The sequence below is a fragment of the Malania oleifera genome, chromosome 4 (genome assembly GCF_029873635.1).
Source record: "Malania oleifera isolate guangnan ecotype guangnan chromosome 4, ASM2987363v1, whole genome shotgun sequence".
Taxonomy (NCBI): domain Eukaryota; kingdom Viridiplantae; phylum Streptophyta; class Magnoliopsida; order Santalales; family Ximeniaceae; genus Malania; species Malania oleifera.
This window is the reverse complement of record NC_080420.1, coordinates 83624562-83648687: the sequence shown is the minus strand read 5'-3', so window position 1 is coordinate 83648687 and position 24126 is coordinate 83624562.

Sequence of the window (24126 nt, the reverse complement as noted above, 5' to 3'; positions counted from 1 at the left end):
TGACCCCACACTGAACCTAAAGGTTCTTAAACTTCAAAATGGATTAATGGTCTCATCAACATATAGGTGAACAAGTTCTGTCCTCTGAGGTAGGGCATGATTTGTGCCTTCCACAGAAGATAATTTTCATGGTTTAATTTGACAGCAATGAAGTTTGCGAGGGAGGAAAGAGAGGCATCAGAGTTTGTGGTGAGGGAATAATTTATTCAAGAATTTTTCTTTGTTCAGGAATTTTAGCCATGGGAGAAAAGTTTTATAAGCTTTGGACTAAAAGACCTGGAACGATGGACGTGAGTCCTAGCTAGCTTTGATACCATGACAAAAACAGAGAAAATAAAATAACATTGAGAGGAATTGTATCATTCTCATATATGTAATCTTTGATACAGACATGGTATTTATATACATCAAGAAGGAATATTTTGTAACATATTTCAGTATTTAACTGAAAATTATTCTGGAAGATTCTGGCTGTAACAGAAAATATTTTATGACGAGCTGTCTTTTAAGGTCTGATCATGTGTGGCACCCTTATTGCTAATAAAGTGTAATAGAATTGAACTCATTCCATTTTAAAAATCCAATATGGTTACTTGGCATGAATAGAAGTGTAAGCGAATCTAATATTTTCTTATTTTAATCAATTGTTCGTATTTAAATGAAAAATTATAAACAAAAGGCAATAACAATACTTCTTTCCAAACGCTTATAGATTCTCACCAAATCTAACAACCACTTTTTCTACAAAATGCCTTTTTATTTTTATTTTTAGAATTGTGAATCTGGTTAATCCTATTTCTTTGTATATTTTTCCAAGCATAAGATTTAAACTAAAAATAGAACTACAAAAATGTTATTTACAAATCCATGTACTAGGCCCTGCCTCTATGCATTTCTAAAAGAATCAATTTAGAATTTTTTTTCTTAAAACATAATAATCTAGTTTACAATGAGCTGAAGAAGGATACATATTTGAGGCAAACAAGTGATTTGAGTAAAGGATCAGAGCAAAACAAACAGTAATTATTAATCAGTTTAGCTGTTCAAAATTTTATTTATTTAGTATTATTAATCAGAAATAGTACAGATGCTGCCTAAAATAAAATAAATAAGGCCCATCTCTTTGGGGAGAGATCCAGTAATTATTAAGGAGATGGAAGGGCAAACACAATATGTAGGTCTCCCCATCCCAATAATCCCAGCATGCACACACACTTGGACTTGCTTTGTCGTCCTTTTTCTATAAGACTGCTAAACTTTGAGCCATTCAGTTTACTAGATTTGGCTTGTTCCTTAGATGTATGTAGATTACTATTATGTCTTATGCACTAATGTTACATTTCCTTGTGTACCTAGTATCGAAGCCAACTCTACCTTCCATGAAATATGTGACTGGTTTGTTGGTTGGTTTTCCAAGGCTTCAAAGTTGAGGAAGGGCTTGTAATGCTTGGTCCTAAGTACTTTAGATGCATGTTGATGCTCACAATTTTGAGCCATATAGGTAGCTTTTGAAGGAAAGTGTTTAATGTAAGATGCACTAAATTGGTTGGGAAGTGATACTTGATCTAAAAATTAGCTTGGGTAAAAGCTTCATTGAGCTTCCTCCAAAAGTGTTTTAGGTTCAACTCAATTTTCAACTCCTTATAAATGTGCTTGATCAACCAAGTTGTCAAACGCTAACCTAAAAATAATTTTGTGCTATGAAATCATTTTTTATTTAAAGCTATCCCAAGCAGGCACTTTATTGTGTGGCCTTTAGCACATTGTCAAGAAAGCTGGACAAAATGAAATTTTAGCTGCTTTACATTGGGAAGAGCAAAAAAAATTCCACATTATTATACTTAGTTAATATTTATTTGTTGGCTAAGTGAAAATAATCATAAGGTATTTGAAAATAAAAATAAAAGCAAATGATACTACGCAATAATCATAAGTGATAGAAAAAACCACTATCCACAAAAAGACAGTAGCCCTAGAAAGAGTTTTGGCTTTCCAAATGAAAGAGAGAGGGGCCAAAGGAGTAGAAACAATGTTTTAGAAGACTCAATCAAGGCTCACCTCATGATGAGACATACCTAAAACACACTCAATCTAAAATACTAAATTCTCTAAAAGACTAACACATTACACGCCAAGGCTTAAGCATTTGTACAAAAGGCTCACCTTTTTCTCTTTAGTTGTGATTTTTGCATTTTGGTTGTGTGTTTCTTGAGTTAGATTGGCCAGAAAATTTTAGCTACATAGATTGGCCTTCTACTTTGTCTTGGAATGCTTATAGCAGGTGAGGTCTCACTTTTTTACAATCAAAATTGAAAGGCTAAATGATGGATGCTGTGACCATTTGTCAGTCTTCTATTTGATAAAGAGTGATGAAAGGAAGCTCGCGAGAAGCAGGTGTCTCAAGTGGCTATGAATACTGTTTTGGCCCCAAGAGGAAGTATCTGTAAAAAAAGAAAAAACACATGATGAGCGTTTCACAAATAGAAATTATGAATCTACTGAGACATTTTTAATATGAAAGGGAAAATGGTAACGAGCGGGCAGAATGAAAAATGCATCAAAATTAGAAGCTCCTGTTGTTTTTTAGGGGAGTTAATGAAAAATTCATTAGCCATAGTGACTCGTTTTGTTTTAAAGGGAAGTTCTCTGATTCTAAAAGCACTAAAAATTAAGCCAGCTTCTTTTGGATGCCGGCAAGTTACAGATGCTGTTATCCAAATGACTCAAAACTATAGGTTCTTCCAACAAGAGAAGTTTAAGAAAAAGGGTGCGAGATTGACGTGCGGTCAGCTGGCTTAATAGTTTCTGCACTATTCGAATGGACCTGTGGTGATTTACTTTTACTTTGCATATATTGCATATAAATAATGACCAATTGTACAGAAAATGTTTTACAGCCATATTATTATCTTTTTTTAGCATAATTTTTCTTCTTTAAATTTCTAATTAAATTTATATTTGTTTTCTTTGGCAAACTATTGTTACAATATGATGTTTCCTCTTACAATGATGTGATTTATTTTTTATGTCTGTATATATGTTAGGTAGTGATTTGTTTTCAAAAATCATATACTAATTTTTTTAACTTTCTTAATTTGTAGGGTTTGCAACTGTGACAACGTCAGGACGATATCATGCAGTTTGGATGTAGCTTTCCACCTTTTTTTTTTTTTATCTGAACAAATGAAATGTATTTAAATTTGATTTTTTATAATGTATTTGTATTTAAATTTGAATTTGTATAATACATTTGTATTTGAATTTGAATTTGTATAATATATTTGTATTTAAATTTGAATTTGAATTTTGAATAATTTATGAATTTTATTGCAATTATGGTTTAATGTTATGTAAATGTAATTTAATTATAGATTTTTACTGGAATTAATAATTTGAAAAAAATTAACATTACTATTAATTGTGCAATTTAAGTATTAGTGACGATTTCAAAAACGTCGCTAATACTATGGCTTTAGTGACGGTTTAAAATTGTCACTAAATCCATAAGTGACGATTCCGTAGAGCAATAGTGATGGTTCTAAAACCGTCACTAATAATAGATCAATAGTGATGGTTTTAAAAATCGTCACTAATAATAGAGCAATAGTGACGATTTTGAAATCGTCACTAATAATGAGTAATAGTGACGGTTTTAAAATCGTCACTAATAATGAGTAATAGTGACAGTTTTAGAACCGTCACTAATAATAGAGCAATAGTGACGAATCTAACACCATCACTAATAATGGAGAATTAGTGACAATTTTAATACCGTCACTGATAATAGAGCAATAGTGACGATTTTGAAACCGTCACTAATACTATGGTTTTAGTGACAATTTTTGGTTGATCTAGTGTAGAATCTATAGTGACGAGCGTAGTTCTTTAGTGACGGTTTTAATCCGTCACTAATACTCTATTATTGGTGACGGTTTTAATCCATCACTAATACTCTATTATTAGTGACGGTTTGAAAATTCGTCACTAATAAGTATTAGTAACGGCAGGTATAGCGACAAATTGAAAATCGTCACTAATAACCTTAATTTTTGTAGTGTTACCAATTTATTTTTTTTATTATTATCTTTCCTAGCCAAGAAAAGTAATTGAAATCAAGCAAGCTATGCAACCAAGAATGATTCATTGAAAACATAAATCAAATTTCATAACTGTTGGAAGTGCTTTCAAGAATCAATATTATTAAGAACAACCATTCCATATAATTTTTTCAAGTTGTATATAAATTCACAAGATGCAAATCACACTGCAAGTAACTTATCACACTTGTACATCAAGACAAATTAACATGTTTAAGCCAAGTGTTAGAGGCTGATTTATTGTATAGTTCCTACAATGACTAGTCAAGAATCATAGAGGCTATACAAAATAATACTCACAGGAGATATAAAACTCCCATTGAAACTGAATGGCTACAATGCATTTTACAATAAGAACAGTTATGGTTTGGAGAATGTGATTTCTCCCCTATACTGTTTGTGTTTTTTGAAATTGATGACAATGAAAAATCTAAAGAACAGTCATTATGTGATTTCATTAAATAGTCCCCTTTCTAAACATCATTAGTCAAAGTAATCTTAGCAACTGTATTGAAACTTCAGATGGTATGAAAAATTTAAGGTAGTGCACTGATCAAGGGGCAATGTGCAAACACCTATGGTTCACAATGTTCGAATCCCATATTTACAAGTGAAAAGCCAAGCAGCAGGTATAATGCATAAAAAGGAAGGATGCAACCAAGTCAGTACTTTGAGCAAATAATAAAATGAAAAAGAAAAAAAAATGAGAAACAATTGATAATAAATTGCAACTCACGTTACTTCTCCCACAAAATCATCTTGAGTAACACTATCGTTGTCCATGATCAACATCCTGAGTTCGGAGACCTCACCAGTTGTGGTGAATACAAAATTCTCATTCCATTCTGGCTGAGACCCTTGCCCTATATTAGGCATTTGTACATAACATTGACCAAGCTTCTATAATATACATTACAATGATCACTCGGTTTTACCTTTCAAAAAATTAAAAGGTAATTACACATAATATATATAAGTAGTTGCAAGTATAGTTATTCAAAGACCCTTTCATCCCTTCGACTTTATAGGCTACCTTTCAAGTGTGCAACTCAATGGAAATATGTGAACTCAGTGTTCAGTTTTAAATACTGACATTATTTTTCTCATTATTGATATTACTACCGTACAAATTGTGTAATATGCATGATTATGAAATCTTTGTAAATTTGTTATATCATCTAATTATTTTTCATAATTATACTGAACGCCAGCTCTCCACTTGTATACTATTTATTTTTAATGACTCTTAATTTGTAGGGTGCGCAGCTATCATAACATCAACACGATGTCATGCATGCATGCACTACGGTCGTCGGATGCAACTTTTGATTATTTCTTTGTATTTTTTATTGTTATTTGAACAAATGAAATTTTTGTATTTGTATTTGAATTTTTAATATTTTGAATTTTTTTTGTTATCTGAGTAAATGTTATTTCTTTATTTTAATTGAATTTGTATTTGAAATTGAATTTTTGAATGATTTATGAATTTTCTAGTAATTATGGTTTCAGTTATGTTTGCGAAAATATAATTACAGATTTTTATATAGAATTGATGATTAAAAAAATTAGTATTAAAAGTGTTTTAATTTTTCTAATTATTAGTGAAGGACTCAAATTCGTCACTAATAGTAGGTATTAGTGACGAATTTGAGTCCTTCACTAATACTATACTATTAGTGACGAATTTATAAACCATCACTAATACCCTACTATTAGTAACGAATTTTAGTTGAGTCATTCTAAAATTTATAGTGACGGTATTAGGGTTTTAGTGGCGGTTATAATCTATCACTAATACTCCATTATTAGTGACGAAATTTTGGATTCGTCACCAAAAGTTAGTAGTAACGGTAAATATAACAACTATTTTAAAACTATCACTAATACTCATAAATTCATCATTACTAGTATTTGATCCTTCACTAATACCCTGATTTTTTGTAATGATAATCACTACAAAAAATAAGGTTATTAGTGATGGTTTTAAACCGTCACTAATACTCACAAAACCGTCGCTACTAGTATTAGTGACGGTTTTCAATTAGTCGCTATACCTATCGTTACTAATACTTATTAATGACGAATTTTTCATACCGTCACTAATAATAGAGTATTAGTGATGGATTAAAACCGTCACTAAAAACCTAAGCTCGTCACTATAAATTCTACACCGGATCAACCAAAAATCATCACTAAAGCCATAATATTAGTGACGGTTTTAAAACCGTCACTAATACTCTATTATTAGTGACAGTTTTAAAATTGTGACTATTGCTCTATTATTAGTGACGGTTTTAGAATCGTCACTATTGCTCTGCAGAACCGTCACTAAAGCTATATTATTAGTGACGGTTTGAGAACCTTCATTATAACTAAAAAAGGCTATTAGTGACGATTTTGAAATCGTCACTAATACTTAAATTGGACAATTAGTAGTGAAATTAATTTTTTTTCAATTATTAATTTCTGTAAAAATCTGTAATTAAATTACATTTTCTTATACATAAATTAAATCATAATTGCAATAAAATTCATAAATTATTCAAAATTCTAATTCAAATTTAAATACAAATATATATATATATATATATATATACAAATTCAAATTCAAATACAAATATATTATACAAATTCAAATTTAAATACAAATACATTATACAAATTCAAATTTAAATACATTTCATCTGTTCAGATAACAAAAAAAGTGAAAAGCTGCATCCGTAGTGCATGACATCGTCTTGACGTTATCATAGTTGCAAACCCTACAAATTAATAAAGTTAAAAAAATTAGTATACGCTTTCGAAAAATTTTGGCAGCATTTCTCCTGTAAATATGACATTTTCCATAGAGATATGCTTCAAACCTAGGTATTTACAATAAACAGTTCACAATAATCCAACTAGTAATGAATTTTGTGAGTGCATAGGAGCTTCATATAATAAGCATTAAATAATGTAACATGTTCATGCATCCCATAAAACACATATATCAGAATATAGTGGATTATCCCCATAAACAACATATTTCATAGAGTAGACACAGTTGGTATGAGATTGACTATAAAATGAAAATCCCAAGAAAGAGAGCTCCTCTCCAAAGAAAAGAAAAAAATGATACGTGCATTGTGAAGAGTGGAAATCTTAAGAAGATGAAGCATCATCTACTCCAACAACTGTAACCAGGCCAAGTATCCTCCCAAAATCAAACCCTATTATCATTAGCTACAGTGGGAGGAAGGAACAAACAAACAAAATGGGAAACAAATTTCTATAGACTTGCATGGGAAACAATGCCACTTCCTCTAATGTTCCATCGATTTTGATGGACCCTATATTACTTTTAATCTCCTTTTTTGGCAATTAACAATTAATTTTTGGTTGCACATAAATTAAACTTAAACCTTCAAACATAAATAACAGACTCCAACCAAAATTGGCATAACCACCAAGCAAGCAAGAAATCAAAGAAAAATTATATCACATAGTCTAAAATTGGTCTCTTTTGAATTTTTCTTTCCTTTCCTTAAAATTTTCAACAAATTTTTGGCAACATGCTGTCTATAAATAGAATATTTTCCAAACCTGCAAGTCACAAAAGCATGCAATTCACAATACTTTTGCATCATACAGATGTCATTTAGATTAAGACATGCAACAACCTAAAAGTATTTACCAGCACACATCACTGCATCAGCCATGCAGGTGGTGTTCCAATCAAGCATGCAGTCCTAATGTCCACTACCAGCATGCAGTTCACAAGATATATCAAACCAATCATGCAGTTTAGAAGTTAAATCATCTATTAAACTAAAGTTAGATATATACCCATCTCTAGCTGCAATGAGATCGTGGATGACAGAGAAGGATGACGAGGTCGTGGATGGTGGCGGCTGCATCAACAATTCTTTATCTAGTTTACCTAGAGTTTCTTTTCACAATTGATTTGAAATGCGATAAGCCTGCCCATATAGACAAAATGAATTTTAGCCTTTCATCTGATAGGCTGTCTTTTATAGTTAAGGTATGATTTAAATATTAATTTTATTTCTCTTGAATCTTGATGCCCTTCTTGTGGATGCAATAACCGCAAGAAAGGCATCAAGATTCAAGATAAATAAATTAATATTTAAATCATACCTTAACTATAAGAGACAACCTATTAGATGAAAGGCTAAAATTCATTTTGTCTACATGGGCAGGCTTATCGCATTTCAAATCAATTTTGAAAAGAAATTCCGAATAAACTAGATAAAGCCCCTCCATTCATTGTATATACACTGCAAATGATATGCCCACTATCAAAAATAGAAGTTATCAAAAGTAAACCTAAAATTATATAACAAATCCTTCTCAATGACGGAAAAATCTAAGGAAAAAACTACATAATTATAAATGCAATGTAAAAAATAAATATACTTTTTAAACTATTTTTTAGTCATTCAAAATACTAACTTAAATTCATTAAGTAAATCAAGCCAAGAGAAAGTTATAAAATTGCAAAGTTCATATTACTTTCAAGATTTATGATACAACTCCCAATTATTCCTATATTGTTTCTAAATCTCATCCAACAATAAACCTCCACCTCAGTCAAAACTCAAATCATCACTTTCTGATCCAATATATCTCCCCATTTCTTAACCTCCTTTTCTTTCCTTTCCACATTGATGCACCCAACCTCCTTCTTAATAGGAGAATCTCATCCAACAGTAACCTCCCACCACAAGAAATTTTGTTTGTTTGTTTGTTTGTTTTGGTTTTTTGTTTTTTTTGTTTTTTTGTTTTTTTGTTTTGTTTTTTTGTTTTGTTTTTGTTGCATTGGATGCTGATTGGGGAGCCATCTTCACAAGTGACAAAACTGTGCAGAAAAAAAAAATGGGGGGGGGGGGGAGACTAGTTAGTTGATGTTTATTGTGGATCACAAACCATTTTTTGAGGTTTTCTCTAAGTTAAACACGTTTCATTATTTAATGATAATGAAATGAAATGAAATGATTTTTATTATTTAATTATTCTCAGATCAAGGAAAGGAAGGATCAGCAAGTGTTCGCATCAACTAGGATGCATAAGTATTCTTCAACAGGTGATCATAATGGCGTTTTGGCTGCAATTCAATATTAGGAAAATTCTGCAGATGATGTTAACCTCGAGAATAGAAATGGGGTCAGAAGAACACTAATAATGCTAGGAAGATAAGCCACTTTAGTTGGCTTTGGCAAGGATTATACCTAAGGGAAACATAGTTGGGTTTTTTGATGCAAAAATTTTCAAAACCAAACCCTTCTTCTTCCTACTTGATGCATCCTCAACCACCTCATTTACTACCAATGCAGCATCTAAAATCTATTTATTACCAACAAAAGCACTCTGATTGTGGGAAATGGTATCCACCAAGACTCTTTCTAATCTTAGATAAAACTTAAGTTAAAATCTTAAAAAACACTTGCCACCAAACTAATTGGCCTAAAGTAGCACAGTCTCTTCTAGGCACCAGTGTGACAAAAGCTGAGTTGAGTTGAGTTGAGTTAAGGCTCCTACCAACCACCCATTTATCAAAGAACTTATGTTTGTTCCTAGTGTTTTTAGGCTCAAAACCTGCATCTACTCCTTAGGAGGATGTCTTATTCTCCTCTTTGTACAATCTTCCCTCTATAATGAAATATCTCTTTTTTTTTTCTACAAAAGAAATAATGAAATATCTCTTCTTTTTCTATAAAATAAAAAAGGAGATGCATATTTATTAAGTTTTTTTTATGCAGAGTTACGTAAACATTAATGTTTAATATGTGGTGAATTCTATGTTTGCGTCTTTATTTTATAGTTTCAATAATTTCAAATAATATTGCTTTAATTTATGAACTTAATTATGACAACGTAATATCAATTTTTTTCACATATTTAAATTGTATGAACAATTACCTAAATATAGGAGTCAAGATTATACATTTGCAATCATGTGCGACATACGTGAAATCATCATGTATATAAACATACCATAAGAAGCTTATACAATATTGACTCCACATCTTCTCCAACATAACCAGCCTGCACAAATAAAATTTCTCTTATAAACAACAGCGTAGATGAACAAAAACGTGTGTTTGTGTTCCAAAAAAAGACAATAGCCATGGCAAGTTATAAAGGCAAAGTCAAAACTATGGAAATAAAAAAAAAATCAATCGTTGTATAATTTATATGTAAATATTAGAGATCAAAAGTGAGAGTGGATGCTTCTCTTATAGCACTTTCTAAGTTTCCTTTTCAATCAAGACATAATTGTAGTTTTCTGTAGGTAAACAAAAAAAGGGTTAACCATCACAAAACTTGTGAGGATAATTAACCCAAATCATTCCACAATGACAGCAAACTAGGATAAAGGTCAGCCAATTCAATCTTGCACACTATGTACCAAAACTCTACCCAAAGAAAGAAAGAAGCTTGAAAAATAATAGTCTATGTATTATGCAATATGGAACATCTGAATGACAACAAATAGAAAGTACTCTCCCGATCTTATAGGATTATTCTGCAAATAAGTTTTATAATTAAAACTATTTTTTGATAAGAAAAGAAATATTTTTTAAGAGAGAAAGAAATAATACACAAGATGGAGGACAAGAGATCGACCCAAAAAGAAAAAAAAAAGATGCAGACACCAAAATAAAACTCAAATCAAGGTTCTCCAGTCCCACTGAATATGATTCAAAGAAACTCCTACAAAAGCATTGAAGACTGAAGACAAGGTAACCACTCTATCCAAAGCAAATGAAGAGGACGAAAGTTATCCTTAAATATCCTTGAACTCTTTTCCAACTAAATGCATCACACCATGCAACCAAAGCTCAATCCCATAAAATCCTACATTCCTTCCTATGTCCGAGACCCAAAATTTCAAGAGAAACAAGTCCACAAAATACAAGCACAACCCACACTCCTCTACAATGTTAAAAAGAAGATTCCACAACCTCCTAGCATAAGGACAATGCACAAAAAGATAAGTGTTAGTCTTTCCATTTCACTCACACTAAACACATTGTCAGGCAAAAGCCTTATTAGGCCTCTTCAATAGCAAAACAACTATTGGTATTTATCTGATTAAGAACCATGCACCAATCAAAGCCTTAACTTTGGAAGAAATCTTTGCCTTCCAAAAATCATTTTTCCAGAAGGAAAATACTATCAGTTGAGGTCTGGACAAGAATTTCCTGTGTTAAAGTTGTTGCATCAGCAATTACAAATGGCGCATTCACAAAACGAGCAACGCAAATTTATTATTAACACCTTCAATGAGTCATACTTCCATCTTAAACTAAAGCATTTTCTTACTCAAAGATAAGACTTACACTACTATTTATATGATAGTTACTCATGCCATGTACACAAGACAAGCAGTCATAGGCAAGCATAACGCCTTAAACAAGCTCCGGTTTGTAACACCTACGGTTGAAAACTAACCAAATTTTGTTTACTTTCATTAATGGGCTATGTCAGCTTTAGTTTTAAACCTCATTAATAAACCCATGAAAATTTGAACAAGATTATACTTGTTTCATAAAGGAGTTGAACACGAACAAGCTTGGGCTTGATTCACTCAGTTGATGAACCTAGCTTGGGCTTGATTTTGAATCTCACTTATAAAATGAGCCAATTCTGGACATGTTAAAGCTCAGATGCCCCCTAATATCCATGTAAACCCAAAAGGTAGGGAAAACACTAGAAAAGAAAAACCAATGAAAATTTTGAAGAAGCAAACATACTCCTTGTCTGCAATATGTATTGTTGAAACCAAATCAACCTACACAATCAATCAAAGCAAAAAATCTCACCAGCTCCCAACGGTTCTTTTGATAGGGAAAAAAAAACACCCAATTTAAGAAATTAAATTTTAAGCCAAACCTGAAGAAAGAGTTGGAGAAGAGACCAGGGGAACTTCTTTTTGTAAGTAACAACGGCAGTCTACAAATTGCCATTGCCTCTATCATTCCCTTGTTTGAATCTCATGAAATCAGTGATGCAGTTCTTCCACAAGAGTTGTTCCGTGGAGCCATCCTCTACGTGCTGTCTTTTGGAAAAAGCTTTGATTCTCAAAATTAGAGGAGATGAAGAGTGCGGGCATCTAGGGCTTCGCATAGAGCGCTTGCAAGATTTAGGTATGGAAGGAATCGATGTCCTAGACAAGTCACGAGTGGAACTGGAAGGAAATGAAGATTGGGAAAGGAGGGAGAGGTGTGCGTGGAAACGAATTTAGATTAAGTATTAGTGACGGTTTCAAAACCGTCACTAATACCCTATTATTAGTGACGGTTCTCCCAAACCATCACTTATACCCTTAACTAATTTTTTTTTATTCTTTTTAAATAAAAACACTAGTAGTGATGGTTTTGAAACCGTCACTAATACCCTATTATTAGTGACGGTTCTCCTAAACCATCACTAATACCCTTAACTAATTTTTTTATTTATTTTTTAAATAAAAACACTAGTAGTGATGGTTTCGAAACCGTCACTAATACCCTATTATTAGTGACGGTTCTCCCAAACCGTCACTAATACTCTTAACTAATTTTTTTTATATATTTTTTAAATAAAACACTAGTAGTCACGGTTTCAAAACCGTCACTAATACCCTATTATTAGTGATGGTTCTCCCAAACCGTCACTAATACCCTTAACTAATTTTTTTTAATTTATTCATAAATATTAGTAGTGATGATTAGTTAATCGTCACTAATAAGTGACTTTTAGTAACGAATTTAATCCGTCACTAATACCCTAGAATCGTCGCTAATATTTGTTAGGAAAAATTTTGCACGAAAATTGTTTGCCACGTTGTTTTTAGTGATGAAAGTATTACTGACAGTTTTAAAACCATCACTAATAGTGTCGTATTAGTGACGACTGCTAAAACTATCACTAATGCTTAAACTATTAGTGACGGTTCTTAAAAACCGTCACTAATACCAACTTTTAGTGACAAAATTGAATTCTTCATTAATGCTTTCGTCACTAAAAACCAATTTTTTTGTAGTGAATACAACTACAATAAACATGAAATATAAAAAGGAACAAGCAAAATACAATATACACCCAAGCACTCACCTGCCCAGACAACGCATACCTGATAAAAGACATGTGAACATAATACCTGCAAAAATTTCAGTTTCATCGGACGAGTCATTGCCATCCGATAATCTACATCACACAGACTGCACAAGTGCTGATGAACCTGCCGCTGCTGTGGTGAGTTGCTGTCCAAGAAATGCAAATAAAGTTGTAAAGCTCAAAAAGTTAATCCGAGTGGTAAAAATAAATAAAAAAGGGTTAGAAACAACCTGAAAAAATTTTAGCTCAATTGGATAAGGAATCGGCGTTCAATTGGCTTCATCAAATCAACCGTATAGCATTGGCGAACCTGTTGGTAAAATTTCAATTTGATCGGATAAGAAACCAATGTTTGATTGGTTTCATTAAGTCGACCACGCAGCACTGACAAACCTGCTGCTACTGCAATAAGTTGGCTATCCAAGAAATAAAAATCAAAGCTTCAAAGCTCTAAATGAAAACCCAATCGGTGAAAATTAAAATTAGTGAGTTAGGAACAACCTAGTAAAATTTCAATTCGATCGGATGAGAAACTACTATTTGATTGGCTTCATCAAACTAATTGCGCAGGTTCCAATGATGTTGTATTGCTGCTGCTCTTCTTCTTGTTCTTCTTCTTCTTCTTCTTCTTCTTCTTCTTCTTCTTCTTCTTCTTCTTCTTCTTCTTCCTTTTCCTATGACCGTGTCTCCTTGTTGTGTCCAGCCTCCGAATTCCCACCTTCTCTCTTTGCTTCCTTTTGCTTTTTTTTTTTTTTATAAGCCACAAATATCCAAAAATCCTAAGAGAAACTCTAATCCCACGTGGGTATGCGGCAACCCTTGTATTTAACTTACATGGGCTGCACGGCCCATGCAAAAAAATATATCTTTTTATTAGTTTATTCCTTCAAAAATATAGGAAAAGCCCGGTAAAAATGTGAACTTAAATTCTCAGAAAAGAGGACCCAAACTCAAGTTAAAATAAAAAAAATTCAAAAATAGAAAAGGACTCTATTTTTAGGGACTCAATAAAATACTTAATTGAAAGAACTCAATTTTAAAATGTAAAAGACTCAAATTTTAAAAATTAAAAACTTAATTTTAAAAAAAATTATATAAAAATAACTGGGACTCATTTTAAAAATGAAAAGGACACAATTTAAAAATACCAAGACTCAGTTTAAAATAACTGGGACACCTTTTAAAAATAAAAGACCTTAATTTTGAAAATAATCGATACTCAATCTGATCCTTCCATTCCCGGTAATACATGGTCAACCTTTTAGCATGGCGGGTCTTCTCAAAATGGCCTAGGGTAAAATTGGGGTGTCTACAACTACCCCTTTTTGTAGGCTTTGTTGCTTCAATGTAATGACAGAAACTCTCCTATGTTTTTGTAGCAACAAGCCTGCAAAGATAAAAGACACCTATTTTAGCCAGGCCATACACTACCTATGGCTTTCAGGTTAATCAAGTGTTGTTTGTTTCTTCCTACCAAGGATGATTTGCACTAAATGTAAGAAACCAGGTGGGGGTACGCAGCATTGACTTGTAAGAATCCAGACCCAGGTGGATACGAGGATCCGAGCCACAAGACACAATGATGGCTTGCTTCGAATGTAAGAATCTGAGTCGTAGTAGCTATGACGATCTGAGCCATACGACACAATGATGACTTGCTACAAATGTAAAAATCCAAGATGTAATGGATACGATGATCCGAGCCATATGACACAATGGTGGCTTGCTTCGAATCTAAGAACCAGAGTCGTAACGGATATGATGATCCGAGCCACAGGACACAATGATGGCTTACTGCGAATGTAAGAATCCGAGCCATAGCGGATAGGATGATCCGAGCTACAAGACACAATGATGGCTTGCTTCGAATGTAAGAATTTGAACCGTATCGGACACGATGATCCGAATCATGAGACACAATAATGGCTTGCTTCGAATGTAAGAATCCGAGTCATAGCAAATATGATGATCTAAGTTATACGACACAATGGTGGCTTGCTTCAAATGTAAGAATCCAAGTTGTAGCAGATACGATGATCCGAGCCACAGGACATAATGATGGCTTGCTGCAAATGTAAGAATCTGAGCTGTAGCGGATACGATGATCCGAGCCATAAGACACAATGATGGCTTGCTTCGAAAGTAAGAACCCAAGTCGTAAAGGATACGATGATCTATAACACACAATGGTGGCTTGCTTCGAATGAAAGAATCTGAGTCATAGCAGATACAATGATCCGAGTCACAAGACACAATGATGGCTTGCTGTGAATGTAAGAATCCAAGCCATAGCGGATACGATGATCCGAGCCACAAGACACAATGATGACTTGCTTTGAATGTAAGAATCCAAGCCGTAGCGGATACAATGATTCGAGCCATAAGACACAATGATGGCTTGTTGCGAATGTAAGAATTCGAGCCGTAGCGGATACGATGATTTGAGCCATACGACATAATGGTGGCTTGCTTCGAATGTAAGAATCCGAGCCGTAGCGGATACGATGATTTGAGCCATGACACAATGGTGGGTTGCTTTGAATCTAAGAATCCAAGTTATAGAGGATACGATGATCTAAGCCACGCGACACAATGGTGGCTTGCTTCGAATGTAAGAATCTAAGCCGTAGTGGATACAATGATTCGAGCCATATGACACAATGATGGCTTGCTGCAATGTAAGAATTTGAGTCATAGCAGATACGGTGATCCGAGCCACACGAAACAACGGTGGCTTGCTTCAAATGTAAGAATCTAAGCTGTAGCGGATACAATGATCCGAGCCACACGACACAACAATGGCTTACTGCGAATGTAAGAATCCGAGCCGTAGCGAATACAATGATCCAAGCCACTTCAAGCAGTAATAAGGTGTGAAACCAAAGTTTGGAAAATGGTTACTCTATTAGGGAAATGCACTTGGGTGTAGGGTCTTGATTTCAATGAACGAATCCACTTGTCCCTGGGATCTGCTGCCCCGGTTCAAAAATAAATCAATGTGTGTCTAGGGTCAGCTACCCCAATTTCGAAGTAAATCAATGCATGCCTGGGGTCGAATGCCCTAGTTTCAAATATTAGAACAACAGGAATTGCTCAGTCAAGGGTGCCAAATGACCATTCAAAAGCTTATTCAACAAGACAAGTGTGAAGGGTGCTCTATTGCTACTTGTGATACTAGAATGCAGTGATATGTTACTATATGTACGCATATTGCTAACTTATGATGCTAGAATGTAGTGATATGTTGCTATATGTATGCATATTGCTAACTTGCGATGTTAGAATGCAGGGATATGTTGCTATATATTGCTAACTTATTATGCTAGAGTGCAGGGATATGTTGTTATATGTATGTATTCATTTTTCTATGCAATGCATGAAATATATGGTAATGCATGAAATGTGTGGTAATGCATGAAATACATGGCAATGCATGAATCTTTTCTCTCAGTGCGCCTGTGATCAATAACCTTATCTTTTACCTTAGCCATGTTTTTGAATTTATGTATGAAACTTGCCGCATTTGAATGGATCTGTAACTAATCTTGGCTCAATTTTCTTGATTCATCCAGTCATAGAGGTGATTAGCTTGGCTCAAATGAAACTCAATCACAAAATCTGCTCCACTTGAATGGATCTATAACTGATTTTGACCCTGTTTTCATATTCCAATCTGATAAGAATTAAGGTGCTTGAATGGGTCCCATTGAAACTCAACTCGGAATTTGCCCCAGTTGAATTTATCTACCACTGATCTTGACCCTATTGTTAGATTCTTCTTGAATAAGCAGATCTCTGAAACCTGATGTGACATTTGCTTCAGTTAGATTGCTCTTTCTCCACAAGTGATTTTGAAACCCTTCTACTATCCGTCCTCTTTTCAAACTTGGAAAAGAAAAAGGTTTTTTTTTTTTTTTGATATAATACATGATGAAGCGCCAATTTCCCAACGAGCTCGTAACAAACCAAATTCTGATATTGGCCATATTTTCGAATTCCCATCTGACATAGATGTCCCTGAATGTGCTCCTCTGAAACTTGGCATGACACCTGCCCCAGTAGATGCATTTGTAGCTTATCATGTCTATCTTACATTTTCTCCACAAGGACATTCTTTGGATTGCATCCTTAATGTTTTAAAATCTCTTTAAAATTTAAATAAATAAACATGCAATTAGATAACTTAATCTCAATAGGAATATGGATGGAATGCACAAACTTGCTTGTCTTTGCTTGATTTTCTGTGTTTGTTAAATACGAGACAAATTTTACCAGTACCTTGACATTAATGTAACTTTGCTAGCTTAGAGAACCATATCAATGGGCAAACCTTCTTTTTTGTTTTTCTTTTGTTTAGCCTCATAACCATAACTCGTCCACTGTATCACCACTTAGAGATTCTTTCTTACTTATTTCAAGCTTATTTCAAACTCCTTGTCTTTAATTATAACTAGTGTCTCATTAAGTAGTCTGATCAATATTCCAATCTCAAGGTGGACTTTAAGACACGAGACAAAATGTAGGCTTAGGATTTAGGTTTCACCAAGAACAAGGAAACTAAGGCTCAAAAATCTCATCCCCTATTAAAAATTTCTGCCCCAGTTTGTGGTGTAGTATTCACAAAGTATTGATCGAACTTGTCATTTGAACAAGTTGCCTACATACCTTTGCTGGATCAGGTCATTACATAGTTCAAACTCAACATTGACTCTGACAAATCATTTGATACAACAATGTATACCAGTCTGATCATGACTTTCATTTGTATCGTAATATAGGCTAAGGGTATGGGTTAAAGAAGAAAAGAGTTAAATAAAGCTCAAAATCATCGATTTTATCAAGGGTAATTAAGTCAAAGATCACATATGTAGTATGTCCCTTATTTCTTTCTTTCCTTTTTTTATTTTTCTTTTTTTTTTGCATCTTCTTCTTTTACTGTACTCTTTACTTTTCCTTTCATGAAGGACTTTTTAGAATTTTATTTGGACCTCATTTGGGATTGATCTTTTTAAAAATGCCCCAGTGTGGGGTGTGATCCTTTGATGGGTTAACCAAGAATTGAATTTTTCAGGCTCAAAAGGGCTTGCAAGGGATTTCTTCTTTGACTTTCTTTTGGGTAGCAGAAAAATGACCTGCCATCCTTTTGGTAATGATTATTGTCTCAAATGACTTTCCAAATGCTAGGGAACCCGAACCCAGGTTAAATTTCTAGTGAATTGACTTTTAAGAAAAAGCTGGTTTAACATTCAGGCTCAACTTGGTTAACAAATGGTAAATCATTGTTTGGTTCTTCATGGGAAAACTGGTCGGCCAAAGATAGTCATGCCTCATTTGATTAAAATATAATCATTATACTCTTAAGACACCAATCCTAATTTAGAAGACAAAGACATGAGACTTTGTTTGTCAATTTCATCCAACATATGCATGATAAGGCTTGATAAGCCGTTTCTGTCTACTTCTCCTACAACTCTTCATCATTTTGAAATACTCACCCAATAAGACTCCTTGACAACATCTTGAAGTGGGGCCCTTGCTAAACTCTGACTTAGAGGCTTTTCCTTCATTTTTTTTTTTACCCCATTGAATAGACTCTAAAAACCAACTATTGGCTCCAAGTCCTTTGTACTGACAAAACTATTTCCTATGTCACTTTACACAAAATGCAAGCAAAAATAGGCAAAATTTGGCATAGGGTGATGATCTAAGGAGGATAGGATGAGATGAGACTGAAAGACATTCTTATATCATTCAATTTCAAAATGATTTAAATGAAAAACATGGATGCATTCCTTTTTTTATTACCCTTAGGTGATCAAGCACATCATTTTTGTATCACATGAGCTTGCTTCTAAAGTTAAATACCAATCAATCCTTTAACCCGATGGCATTTTTGACATTTCAACTATGATCAAGCAACGAGTTCCCATGATTTTAACCTATCGCCTAGAATAGAGAGATTGTTTTTGTTCTTCTCAATGATGGAACCCCGAATCTTTAACTTTTCCACCTCGACACACCAGTTTTACAGAAAATTGGGATGTGATTACTGACTTATTGGAGATGACTATGCATGCATGGTTATGAAATTAAGCATGGGATGCATGATTATGTTGTGCAATGGGTGTTTATGTATGGGTGTAACTAATGCAAACATACATACAAACAGAGATATGAACATGCATGCAGCCTATCGTGCATAGCTATGCGTGAAATTATGCATGAAGTGCATGAATGCAATGCTACCTAGATAATCACTTTGCGAGAATTTTAGAAAAAATTCAACTAATGAAAGATTTCAAGATTAAGATGACCATTGATGGACCACAATTTCAATTAAATTCCTCCCTCAACCATTGCTTTCCTTGATGATGGTCCATGTACCTTAGATCCTACGAAAGATCGGGTTATGATCTGGGTTTGGGGTTAACTCGGGCGAGTCAACCCATTAGGTTAGTTCATTGTGGGCTTGTAGACTCTGATGTGCACTTAGACCTCGGGTGTTTCAAAATATGGGCTTCAATCTATTTTCTAATGGGTCGAGGCCCGAGTTTAAAGAGAGTTGGGCTTGGATTGCTTTAAAAATGTTGACCTAGATTTTTAAGTAATAGGGCCAAAGCCCCTTTTTGAAATATGGGTTTAACCATTTTTGAAAATCAGGCTTGGGCCGGGTTTTTTGTTTAGAAAAAGGTCGAGCCTAGATTTGTTTTAAAAAGAGTTGGGTCCGAGTTATTTGAAAAGGATTGGACCGACCCATCTTTTAAAATTCTTAGACCAAGTGTTTTATTTTTTTTAAAGGATGGGTCATGGTCTCATTATTGGGCTTTCACAGAATGATGGCTAAGTAATATGCATGTCTAAAATGGCTGCAAGACGCATAACATTACACAAAACATATATACAATAGACACGAATTAAGTCACATGGAGAAGGATGAGGATCCTATTCCAACCCAAGGTAGATACACCTATTTTATAGGGTTTCTTCATGGCTCTATCCTAGTTAGGGAAAACTATCGACAAGTATGTGTGGGCAAACTCTAAACCCTATTGACAAAAATATTCCCAATCTAACCTCCATCATCACCCAAAAAGGGTTTGGACAAAGTTCAAACTGAGCAGAGTGGTTCGCGAGTCCCATCAAACTCTGCCACGAAGGGACTAACGCTATTACACTCTTATCTAATCCTAGCAGGGAAAGCCCAGGTATAGAGTACGTGGGAGCGTGTGAATCCTAGTTTAGCCTAATCCTGCTACCCCCACCTTTATTACATGCTTATTCAATAACAAATGAAACAAAATATTCACAATTAATCACATGTTTATTCAAACCACAAGGGAAATAAAGTGTTTACAATCAATCACATGCTTATTCAAAATATGAAAACAAGATATTTACAATTAACACATTTATTCTAAAAATTTGGAAACAAAATATTTGCAGTTAAAATTTGGAAACAAAATATGTACAAATAAAATGTTTTATTTAAAAAAAATTTGGAAACAAAATATTTGCAATTAATAAAATTTGGAAACAAAATATTTGCAATTGGAAACAAAATATTTGCAATTAAAATTTGCTCATCTAAAAAATTTGGGAATAAAATATTTGCAATTACTATGCTTATCTAAAAGAAAAAAATTTGGAAAGAAAATATTTGCAATTAATATGCTTATCTAAAAAATTTGGAAATAAAATATTTACAATTACTATGCTTATAAAAAAAATTGGAAATAAAATATTTACAATTAATATTCACAAAATAAGGAGCAACTAAAAGATTTATTAAATTTGAACTCGGGATAATTTCTAATTAATTACTGGCTCGACTCTCTAATTTACCCAGTGGAGTTGCCAAGCTGTCGTGACATCCCGGAGCGCGTATGCCCCAGGGTCGACGAAATAAAAATTATTTTATATTTTCTAGAAAAAATCGGAATATTGGAGTCGCCACTAACCTTTTAGTGTGGTTAGAACACTTGATTACTACCCAATTAAGGGTAGAATCAATTTGCGTTACCAAAGCTGGGATCGGAAGTTCGATTATGAGAGGTGAAGGTACAAGCACCCCCTACGCGCCTGTTCTTATGAACGGTACCTAATTAATTATGAAATTATCCCAAAGTAAATTTGAAAAACCTTTTATGTTACTCCTTTTGTGAATTTACAAAATATACGAGCAAAGAAATTAATCACAAAAATATACATAATATATATTCCCTTAGAACTAAAGGTACATGAAGCCTGAAAGCTCGTACCCCTTTTTGAATTCATAGGGAAGAAAATCGAGAAAATACTTTAGAAAATACACTCCCAAATTTTGGAAATCTTATAGGATTTTTCTAAGTATGAAAAATACTAGTTTGGGAGGTTTTTGAAACTCAAATGGTGTCAAAAAAAAGATATACAAGTCTCAAAAAAAATATTTTTTTTCTATTTTTCTGAATTTTTTTTAAATATTTTCCACATTTTTATGAATTTTGAAATTAAAAAAAAAAGATAATTAAAGAAAATAGTAAAAATCAAGTCAAAAATATTTTTGGAATTTTATCCTAATTTTCTATTTTTTATGATTTTTCTGTAGTTTACCGAAATTTCAAATAGCTAGTAAAAAAAATAATATAATACTAATACTATAAATCATAACCCGTAAATATTATATATCATAATAGTCAAAATCTCAATGATAAAGCCCAGGTATTAACAATCCATCTAACCCTAATGATATACTCTAGTATGAAAATAATTAAACCCAAGAAATTATATACAATATATAAACATGAAAATAAAAAAGAAAAAAGAAATTATGGACATAATTAAAGTCATGAATCTAATATGAAATATACACAATCTCAAGAGAAACCAATATGCCATAAGATGGGAGCCTTAAAACTAAATATGGAAATAAATTTAATTATACCTAGCAATATTAAATAATATAGAAGCCTAAAAATTAATATACATCATATGGAAACTCTTAAGATCACTATACAATGATATGGAATCCCTAAAATTAGTACACAAGTTATATGTAAGTAATTGAATCCTAAACATGGAAATCAACTAAAAACCCTATATATAATACATAATCTATATGGAAGCAATTTAAACCCTACAAGTACAAAAAAAATACTATGAAGTGATCAAAACCCTAATAAATGTGAACATGACATAATCCAAACCCTGAAAATACCTAAACCATAATAAAGTGAAATAATTAAACCATATTAAATATAAGCATTAAATAATCAAGACCCTAAGTATGTACAATATCACAACGATAATAATACAAGAACAATATATTAAAAAAAACTAAATAGAGACTAAATGACTAAATAATACAAATGCAACCTAAATAATACAACAATAACTCTAAAACTTTAAATAATACAACTACAATAACTATGAAATACAAAAAGGAACAAGAAAAATACAATACACACCCAAGCACTCACTTGTCCAAACAACACATACCTGATAAAAGACATGTGAAAATAATACCAGCAAAAATTTCAGTTTCATCGGACGAGTAACTGCCATCCGATCATCTACATCACGCGGACTGCGCAGGCGCTGATGAACCTGCCGCTACTACTGTAAGTCAGCTGTCCAAGAAATGCTAATAAAGTTGTAAAGCTAAAAAAGTTAATTCGACAAGTAAAAATTAATAAAAAAGGGTTTGAAACAACCTGGTAAAATTTTAGCTCAATCGGGTAAGGGATCATTGTTCAATTGGCTTCATCAAGTCGACCGTATAGCGTTGGTGAACTTGCTGGTAAAATTTCAATTCGATCGGATGAGAAACCACTGCTCGATTGGCTTTATTAAGTCGACCACGTAGCACCGGCGAACCTGCTGCTACTGCGGTAAGTTGGATGTCTAAGAAATAAAAATCAAAACTTCAAAGCTCTAAATAAAAATCCAATCAGTGAAAATTAAAATTAGTGAGCTAGGAACAACCTGGTAAAATTTCAATTCGATCGGATGAAAAACCACCATTCAATTGACTTCATCAAACTGATAGCGCATACCCACGTGGGATGAAAAATCCCACGTGGGTATGCGGCAGCCCTTGTATTTAACTTACATGGGCTACATGGCCAAAATATATATATATATATATATATATATATATATATCAGTTTCATCCTTCAAAAATAAAGGAAAAGCCCGATAGAAATGTGAACTTAAATTCTCGGAAAAGAGGACTCGAACTCAAGTTAAAATAAAAATGACTCAAAAAATAAAAAAGGACTCGATTTTTAGGGACTCAATAAAATACTTAATTGAAAGAACTCAATTTTAAAATGTAAAAGACTCAAATTTTAAAAATTAAAGACTTAATTTTTAAAAAATTTATATAAAAATAACCGGGACTCATTTCAAAAATCAAAAGGACTCAATTTTAAAATACCAAGACTCAGTTTAAAATAATTGGGACACCTTTTAAAAATAAAAGACCTTATTTTGAAAATAACTAAATCTCAATTGAATCCTTCCATTGCCAGAAATATATGGTCAACCTTTTAGCATGCCAGGTCTTCTCAAAATGGCCTAGGGTAAAATTTGGGTGTCTACATTGTATTTTTCAGGAATATGATGTTTTTGGGACCCTGCAGACATGGGTTGGGGACCCCAGTGAATATTTTCAGGAACCCAGGGAAAATATAATTCAAAAAATTTACGAGTATGCAGGTTCGGGGAAATATAATTAATTTATTGGAAATATGCATACGTCTATTATTTCAAGATTTTGGGGATAGTACGTCGTGAGCGTGAGGATTAAGTTGGAGATGAGCCTCCTAACCAGTTAGGTAAGGGAAATATGCTATGTTAGGAAATTCAGAAATATTATTAATAAGTTATGGTATTTGTTTATTAATATATGGGGTATAAATTTTACAATTTTACAGATTTCAAAACA